This window comes from Chrysochloris asiatica, unplaced genomic scaffold (genome assembly GCF_000296735.1).
Source record: "Chrysochloris asiatica unplaced genomic scaffold, ChrAsi1.0 scaffold00036, whole genome shotgun sequence".
Taxonomy (NCBI): Eukaryota; Metazoa; Chordata; class Mammalia; order Afrosoricida; family Chrysochloridae; genus Chrysochloris; species Chrysochloris asiatica.
In genome coordinates this window covers 13,463,988-13,473,195 of record NW_006408554.1, presented here as the reverse complement: position 1 = coordinate 13,473,195, position 9,208 = coordinate 13,463,988, and positions in this window count along the sequence as shown.

The window sequence follows — 9,208 nt, the reverse complement described above, 5'->3', positions numbered from 1 at the left end:
TTGGAAGAAGTGCAGCCAGAGTGCTCCTTGGAGGCCAAGATGGCCAGGTTTCGTCTCTCATACTTCGGACATATTATCAGGCGGGATCAGTCGCTGGAGAAGGATATCATGTTTGGTAAGGTGGAGGGTCAGAGAAACGAGGAAGACCCCCAGTGAGATGGGCTGGCCAAGTGGCAGAATCAATGGACTCAAGCGTGACAACAGTAGTGAGGTTGGCCCAGGATTGGGCAGTGTTTCTTTCTGCTGTGTATAAGGTCGCTATGAGTCGGTACTGACTGGATGGCACCAAACAGCAACAACAATACCACCACCTGTATTCAAGGAGTTCTGGTAGCATAGTGCTTACGAATCGGGCTGCTAACCTCATGGTCAGCAGATTGAAACTACCAGCTGTTCCACGGGAGAAAGATGAGGCTTCTGCTCCCGTAAAGATTTACAGCCTCAGAAATCCTATACAGGGTCACTATGAGTCAGAACTGACTCCACGGCACATAACCACCATCACCACCACCTGTATGCAACCTAGAGAAGTTGTTGTTGTTTTTGTTGTTGTTAAGTGTCATGGAGTAGGTTCCGACTCATAGCAATCTCTGAGGAGCTGCTACTGTGTTTTAACCATCAACCTTGCCTGTTCAGATGACTTTGCAGTCCAGTGCTTATCCTACAGTGCCACACCAGGATGGACATCACTTAAAATTATTGTGGTGCTGTTGTTGTTGTTAAGTGCTATTGAGTTGGTTCCAACCCATAGAGACCCTATATAGGGTTTCTGAGGAGCAGCTGGTGAGCTTGAACCGCGACCTTGCGGTTCAAACCAACTTTGCAGTCCAGTGCATTAACCCACAGAGCCACACCAGGACTCCACTGTGGGTGTTGTTGTTGTTAGGTGTCATCGAGTTGGCGGTACCAGCTCATAGCGACCCTATGCACAACAGAATGAAACACTGCCTGTTCATGGGCCAACCTCACAATTGTTGTCACACTTGAGCCCATCGATGCTGCCACTTTAGCAATTCACCTCACTGGGGATCTTCCACTTTTTCTCTGATCCTTCACCTTACCAAACATGATATCCTTCTCTAGCAACTGGTTCCTCCTGACAATATGTCCTAAGTAAGAGAGATGAAGTTTGACCGTCCTGGCCTCTAAGGAGCACTCTAGCTGCATTTCTTCCAACACAGATCTGTTTGTTCTTTTGGCAGCTCATGGCACTTTCAAGATTCTCCTCCAACACCATAACTCAAAAGCATCAATTCTTCTACCATCTTCCTTATTCACTGTCCAGCTTTCGCATCCATATGAGGTTATTGAAAATACCATGGCTTGGGTCAGGCACACCTTAGTCCTCAAGCTGACATCTTTTTTCCTCAACACTTTGAATAGGTCTTGTGCAGCAGATTTGCCCATTGCAAACAACAGATTAGTTCCAGCTACAGCATTGTGGGTATAGCTAGAACTAATTAGAATCATTGAGGAAAAAAAAGTCATTAGGGAAGAATTTTAGGATCCCAAACACCCTTACTTGGATTAAAAGAGATGGTGACTTTAAAAAACAAAAAAGACCTTAAACACCCCCTCTCCCTAAAGAAACACTGGATCAATTGCTATGGAGGCAATCAGTTTTCATAGTGAACCTAAAGGACAGAGAAGAAATGCCCCTTAGAATGTCTGATGCTGCAAATCTTAAAGGAAGCTGACTAACATGACTTTCTACCTCAGAGTAGGTGGTTGGTTGAACTTTAGGTTAGCAGCTGAGCACATTAACCATTGTTGTTGTTAAGTACCATTGTTGCAAGTCATAGGACCCCGTATAGGGTTTCTAAGAAGAAAGTATTGGGTTTGAACTGCTGATCTTGTAGTTTGCAGTTCAGTGTTGATCTTATAGCGCCACAGGGCATGTGGTATATGTGAACTCTCTGTGGCTCTGTAGGATAAGCACTGGACAGCTAACAGCAAGTTTAGTGGTTCAAAGCCACCAGCTGCTCTTTGGAAACCCTAAAATGTGAAACTCAAATTATTCTTAAAAAAAAAGGTAATTTTAAAGAATTGACCTTAAGCACGTTGCTGTCAAGTTAATTCCAACTCATAATAACCCTCTAGGACAGAGTAGAACAGCTCTATAGAATTTCCAAGGTCATACTCTTTTTGCTTTGTCACTGTAGGATAAGCAGTGAATGGTTCAAACCTACCAGCTGGTCCTTGGAAATCCTATACAGGGTTGCTATGAGTCTGAACTGACTGGACAGCACTTAACAACAAAAACAATCTTTAGGAAAAGCCTGGGTTCTACATGATAAGCACTGGACTGAAAACCACAAGGTCCATGGTTTGAGTCTACCAGCTGCCCTGCAGAAGAAAGATGAGACTTTTTGTCCCTGTAAAGATGTACAGGTCTGTACAGGGTTGCTATGAGTCGGAATGGACTTCACAGCACATAACAACACAACAAAGATGTACAACGTCAGAAACCCTATAAAGGGTCGTTGTCCATCATAACCAACTCGACGGCACTTAACGATCACAACTTTTATGGAAGCCGACTTGCACATCTTTCTCCCACAGAGGCTGGTGGATTCAAACCAGTAATCGTTCTGCTAGTGGTCAAGTAAGTGACTAACCATTTGTATCCATGATAAATAATAATAATGATATTTATTTAATTGATGATATTTATTTAATTGATGTTTATTTCATTCTCATACAAACTTTACATATTTAATTTTATGCCAAGCAATATTTGATATAACAAAATAATTCAGAAGTAGCCATGGAGTTTGTTTTAATGGGAATTGACTTTTGTTTAATGACGCTAAACCACTTTAACAGGTTTAACTTGTTTATCTAAGAGACACTGAAAAAATAAGCCATTTATTTTTCTTATTTCCTGGCATTAACTGGGGACAATCTCACCACAATTCTACTTTATAAAACTACAAGGAAAGAACACTCAATTTGATGCTCATGTGAAATTTTCTTCCTATACAACATGTACTCCATAGACAAGATGTCAAGCCAAGAACTACATAATATAGGCAGTCCCTTGGTTTCGCTCTTGATTCACAGACAGCTGCTGTTACCCTTTAATGTTATGTAAATTTGCCATAGCCTTTAAACAATTGAACCAACTCCTACTCCTAACAAATTCCTCATCACAATTGCCTCCACTTGTTGCACGTGCAGCTTTTAAATCATTGAAAAGACTTAAAAGCTAAATAAGAACCATTTGCACCTGTTCTGACTTAGCCTACAAATTCAATTAAAGACACACTTAGGAACAGGTCTTGTTTGTAATCCAGTACACTGTCTGCCATTAATAACAAGTACACTATTTTGAAATGATTCACCATAACACTTACTCAAAATATGCTTTATTTGATTTTTGACTATTTTATGATCCTTATAGGTCCTTGACAAAGAGCTCTGGTAGTGTGAGTTGGCTGCTAACAGCAATGTCAGCTGTTTGAATTGGTCAGTTGCTCCATAGGAGAAAAATGAGGGTTTCTGCTCCTGTAAAGATTTACAGCTTTGGAAACCCTAAGCAGGGGTCACTGTGAGTCAGGACTGACTACATGACACACACCACCACCATGACCAACAATTTACAGTTTCAAAAACCCTGTATAGGGTTACTATGAGGCGGAACCGATTCTACGACATACAATCACCACCACCATAACCCCTCAACAAGTTTTGGCTTTTTCCAGTGAAAGATAAAAGTAGGAATTTTTTTGAACAAAGTAATCAATCAGGTGCAATCATACATACATACTATAAATTTAAGCATGTACACAATTTAGTCTCCTGCATGCCTCTTGAGATGATTACACTGACATGGGTGAATAAAGTGCACTTTAATGGATTTGAGACAAAGGTTCCAATGCAACACTACTGGAGGGGATTGGAAGAGATCTTCTTGGGGCTCTTGACACAGGAACTGACTGTACTGTAATTTCAGAACCTAGCAATAAAGTCAAGTTAGACTGGGAGAATATGGGGATACAACTGTTGATGAGTTGAAGGTGAAAGTTTGGGTGAGAAATGGAAGATTTAAACAGATTTTGTATGAAGTAGTTGTGTGTCCCTTACCTGAACGTGTTATTGGTATGGATATTATGTCTAATTGAGGAGCCCTCCCTCTACCTGATATTGTAAATCTGAAGGCATGTAGTCTATCCTTACAAAAATACCAAACTCATTGCTACTGAGTTGATTTTGACTCATAAAGACTCTGTATAGGGTTTCCTGTAAAGACCCTGTAAATCTTTGTGGGAGCAGAAAGCCTCATCTTTCTCCCTCAGAGCAGCTGGTTGAGTTGAACTGCTCACCTTTCAGTTATAGCCCAGGGCTTATCCTAGGGTGTCACAAGGGCTCCTAAGTCTGCCTTTAGGTGAGAATTGATTGGACATGCTAAATGTGAACCATTAGACGCTCCTGAACCCATTCAGACTATAAATTTGAAATAGTGTAAGATGAGTTATACTCAATAAAGTAGAGATTACTCCTTTGATTAAAGACTAAAGCTAAGGGCTAGAGATTTGGTGCCAACAAATTCTCCTGTATAACAGTCCTGTATGACTCATGAAAATGGCAGGTAACTCAGAAGTTGACAGCAGATTATTGAGGCATAGATAAAACAGTGTCAGTGTGGCTGTTCCAGACTTGGTATCAATGGTAGACAATACAATAGACTAAAGGAGACTGATACACTATGACTGATGTTTCACATGCCCTTTTCTTGATCCCAATCTCAGATGAGAGCCAGCCACAGTTTGCTTTCATGTGGGACGGAACCAAATTTATTTTCAACATGTTGTTATGAAGTTATTTGAATTCGTCAGCTTACTGTCATAGTATGGTTGGAAGAGGCTTAGAATTGGTGCTGATTTCAAGTGTAGTGGTACATTACATTGATGATACTATGTTATTATCAAGCATGGAAGAAAAGTGAAGGCAGATTTGAAAACAGTGGTGACCCACATGGTCAAAATCAAGCAAAATGAATAACCCTATCCAGTTAGTGAACTTCTTGGGAATAACTTGGGCAAGAGTGATGCATGATTCCTAGGGAAATGGCTTTGCACATAACTGGCAAGTTGATTGTATTGAACTAATGATGCTAATGGCACCAGGCTACAAATAGGTCCTCACAGGAATAATTATTTACTCTGGACTGGGTTTTGCATTGCCTGCTACAGATGCAGATGCCAAAAACATTATTAAGGTATACTATATTAATTTTGGCTACCAAGCAATGTTTCTTCTGACCAAAGGACATACTTTACAGCCTTCAGGGCAGCAATAGGTCTAGAAACATATTAAATGAACATACAATGTTGCATACCAAACTCAGAATAATGGTTTGGTAGAGAATTAGAGTGATTAATTGTAAGATCTGTTACCTAAAATAGGGGGAGACAAAGGCATGACGGACTGGCTCACACACCTTCATGAATGTGTGCTCACACTCAATATGAGGAGTGCAAAAGGAAGATCATCACTGGACAGATTTCTACATATTTTGTGGGGGATCTGGGGACGGGGTTAGAAGAGGATGCTGGTGGAAATTCCAGCTTTACAACGAATGTAAGCTAGGATGCTTACTTCAACAAAGGGATTGACTTCATAGTTTTGATTAATAAATAGTTCCCTTAATACACTTTCATTTATAAATCTCAACTGATCTAGGAAGAGTGCCTTTGCAAAAGAAAACAACTTCATGGGATATTTGATGCATATCTTGCTTTTAAATTCTTATAACAGAGAATTGGTATGAAAGACCTTTGCTAAGACAATTCACTGTCTCTTGTTTACCATACTCTTCTCAAATCTACTAGTCCAGTTTTTAAACCAAAGATTATTACCATTTTACTGGAAGAGAAGGTGTAAATAATATAGCTTGTCTAGGATGATTCTGAGTCCTGATGAGGCGCTGTAGGCTAATGTGCTGGACTGCCAAGTCACTTGAATCACAAGGTCAGTGGTTCAAACTCACCAGCTGCTCCTTGGAAACCCTATACAGGATCTCTATGGGTTGGAAACAACTCAACAGCTCTTAACAACAACAGGATGATTCAATCTGGGGACAGAGAGCAAGGTCTTCTGACTTAAATGCTCCTTAGATTCGAATTTGGCCTTCATCACTTACTGCTATGGCCCTCAGGGCATATTTTAACTACTCTGAACTATGTCTTCACAGGAAAAATGGTAATAATAATAGCCCATCTCTCAGAGAATGCTGAGGATATATAATGTATACAAAGTACCTAGCTCATGAAACTCAATTCATGGTGGATGTGGTAGTGTTGTATGTCCTGAAGTCAATTCTGACTCTCTATGTAGTGGTTATGAATCAGGCTGTGAACCGCAAGGTCAGCAGTTCAAAACTACCAGCTGTTCCGCAGGAGACAGATGAGGCTTTCTGCTCCCGTAAAGATTTACAGCCTCGGAAACCCTGTACAGGGTCGCTATGAGTTGGAACCGACTCCACTGCACATAACAACAACAACAACATAGGACAGAGTAGAAGTGTCCCATAGGCAGCAGTCTTAAAAGAAGGGAGCAGATGGACAAGTCTGTTCTGTGGAGCCACTGGATGGATTTATATTGCTAGTTTTTCAGTTAGCAGGCAAGCACTTAAATTGCCCCATCATGATTCCTTCAATTAATGGTTGTTGTTGTTGTTTAGTGCTGTTGAGTTGATTTCAACTCATAGCCACCCTGTATAGGGTTTCCTAGGAGCAACTGGTGATATTGAAGCACCCGACCTGGCAGTTCAAACTGACCTTGCAGCCCAGAGCACTAACCCGCAGTGCTCCTCTTATTCTTGAGGCATGATTATTTTCTATCTACTTCAGGTGTGACACTGTGAGATAAGTACTGGACTACTAACTGAAAGGTCAGTGATTTAAGCCCACTAGTCGCTCTTTGGAAACCCTATACAATGTTGCTATGAGTCAGAACTGACTCCATGACACCGAACAACAACATAGCATTCTGGTGTTTAGGAAGTAGAAAATTTTTCTAAGAAGATGGATTAGTGAGAAAGTGGGGCCCAAATTGACTTCTATCCTTGGGAATGTAGGTCTTTACAGAGCATCATATGTTTGGTTTAAAGCATTTCTATAGAATTGCTGTTGTGTCCAAAAGGAAACACACAAATCTATTATAAAACCAAATAATTTAAAAAACATTTCCCAAAATACTTTGGTTATTGACCCAAAATATCAATTTATATACATATTATAACCTTAATATCAAATGCAAGTAAAATTTGCTAAAGATAACGCAAAAGTGGTTGCATTGTACAATGGCAGGTAACTGCCAAAGGTGCAAGCTGGATTCAGATGAGGACGTGCAACAAGGGATATCATTTTTGACATCAGTTGGATCTTGGGTGAAAGCAGAGAATACTACCTGTACTTTATTGACTATGCAAAGGCTTTCAACTGTGTGGATCATGATTATGTATGGACAACATTGCAGATCATGAGCATTCTAAACACTTAATTGTGCTCATGAGAAATCATAGTCATTCCATCAAAACAAGGGGACACTGAATGGTTTAAAATCAGGAAAGGTGTGCACCAGGGTTATTTAATCACCGTACTTATTCAGTCTTCATGACTAGCAAATTTTCTGAGAAACTGGATTATATGAAGAAAAATGTGGCATTAGGATTGGAGGAAGACTAATTTGCCAACCTGTGACATGCATATGATACAACCTTGTTGGCTGGAAGTCAAGAGTACTTAAAATATTGACTAATGAAGAGCAAAGACTATATGAGCCTTCAATATGGAATAAAGCAAAAATCCTCACAACTGGACCAATAAATAACATGATAAATGGAGAAAAGATAGAAATTGTCAAAGACTTCATTTAACTTAGATCCACCATCAACACTCACAGAAGGAGCAGTCAAGAAATCAAATGACTTATTGCATTAGGCAAATCTGCTGTACAAGACCTCTTTAAAGCGTTCAGAAACAAAGGTGTCAGTCCGAGGACTAAGTTGTGCCTGACCGAAGCCATGGTCTGTTCAGTAGCCTCATATGCATAACAGAGTTGGATAGTGAATAAGGAAGACCATAGAAGAATTGATGCATTTGAGCTATGGTGTTGGAGAAGAATATTAAAAGTACCATGGACTGCCAGAAGAACAAACAAATCTGTGTTGTAAGAGGTATAACCAGAAAGCTCCTTAGAAGCCAGGATGGCGAGACTTCGTCTCTCTTACTTGGAACATATTATCAGGATGCACCAGTCCCTGGAGCTAGGTAAAATGGAGGTCAGCATGATATCCTTCTCCAGTGACTGGTCCCTTCTCACAATATTGAGATGTAATTCATACCGAAGACTGTGGTCTTTGATCTTCATCAGTAAGTATTTATTGTATATGTATATAAACTTCATCTCTCATACTTCAGACATATTATGTGGAGGGACCAGTCGCTGGAGAAAGGATATCATGCTTGGTAAGGTGGAGGGTCAGACAAAAAGAGGAAGACCCCCAATGAGATGGATTGGCCAAGTGGCACCATCGATGAACTCAAGCATGTCAACAGTAGTGAGGTTGGCCCAGGATCGGGCAATGTTTTGTTCTGCTGTGCATAAGGTCACTATGGGTCAGTACTGACTTGATGGCACCTAACAACAACAATCAAATATATATATATATACATACAAATTGAAACCTTTCAAGAAAGTGAGGTGGCACTGGAGGCACTCACTCATTTGGAAGGAAAATATCTGGCCAACTGATTGGAAGAGATCCATATTTGTGCCCATTCCAAAGAGAGGTGACCCAATGGAATGCAGAAACCGTTGGACGACATTTTTGATATCTCATGAGAATAAGTTTTATTAATGGTAATACAGAAACGGCTGCAAAAATACATTGACAGAGACTTCTAGGGGTTCAAGCCAGATTCAGAAGAGGACATGGAACAAGGGATATCATTGCTGATGTCCAATGGATCTTGGCTGAAAGCACAGAATACCAAAAAGATGTTTATCTGTGCTTTATTGTCTACGCAAAGGCTTTCAATTTTCGATTCAATTGTGTGGATCATGACAGGCTTTGGACAACATTGCGAAGTATGATTATTCCGGAACACTTAATTGTGCTCATGAGGAATCTGTACATGGACTAAGAGGCAGTTGTTCAAACAGAACATGGGCACACTGAATGGTTTAAAATTAAGAAAGA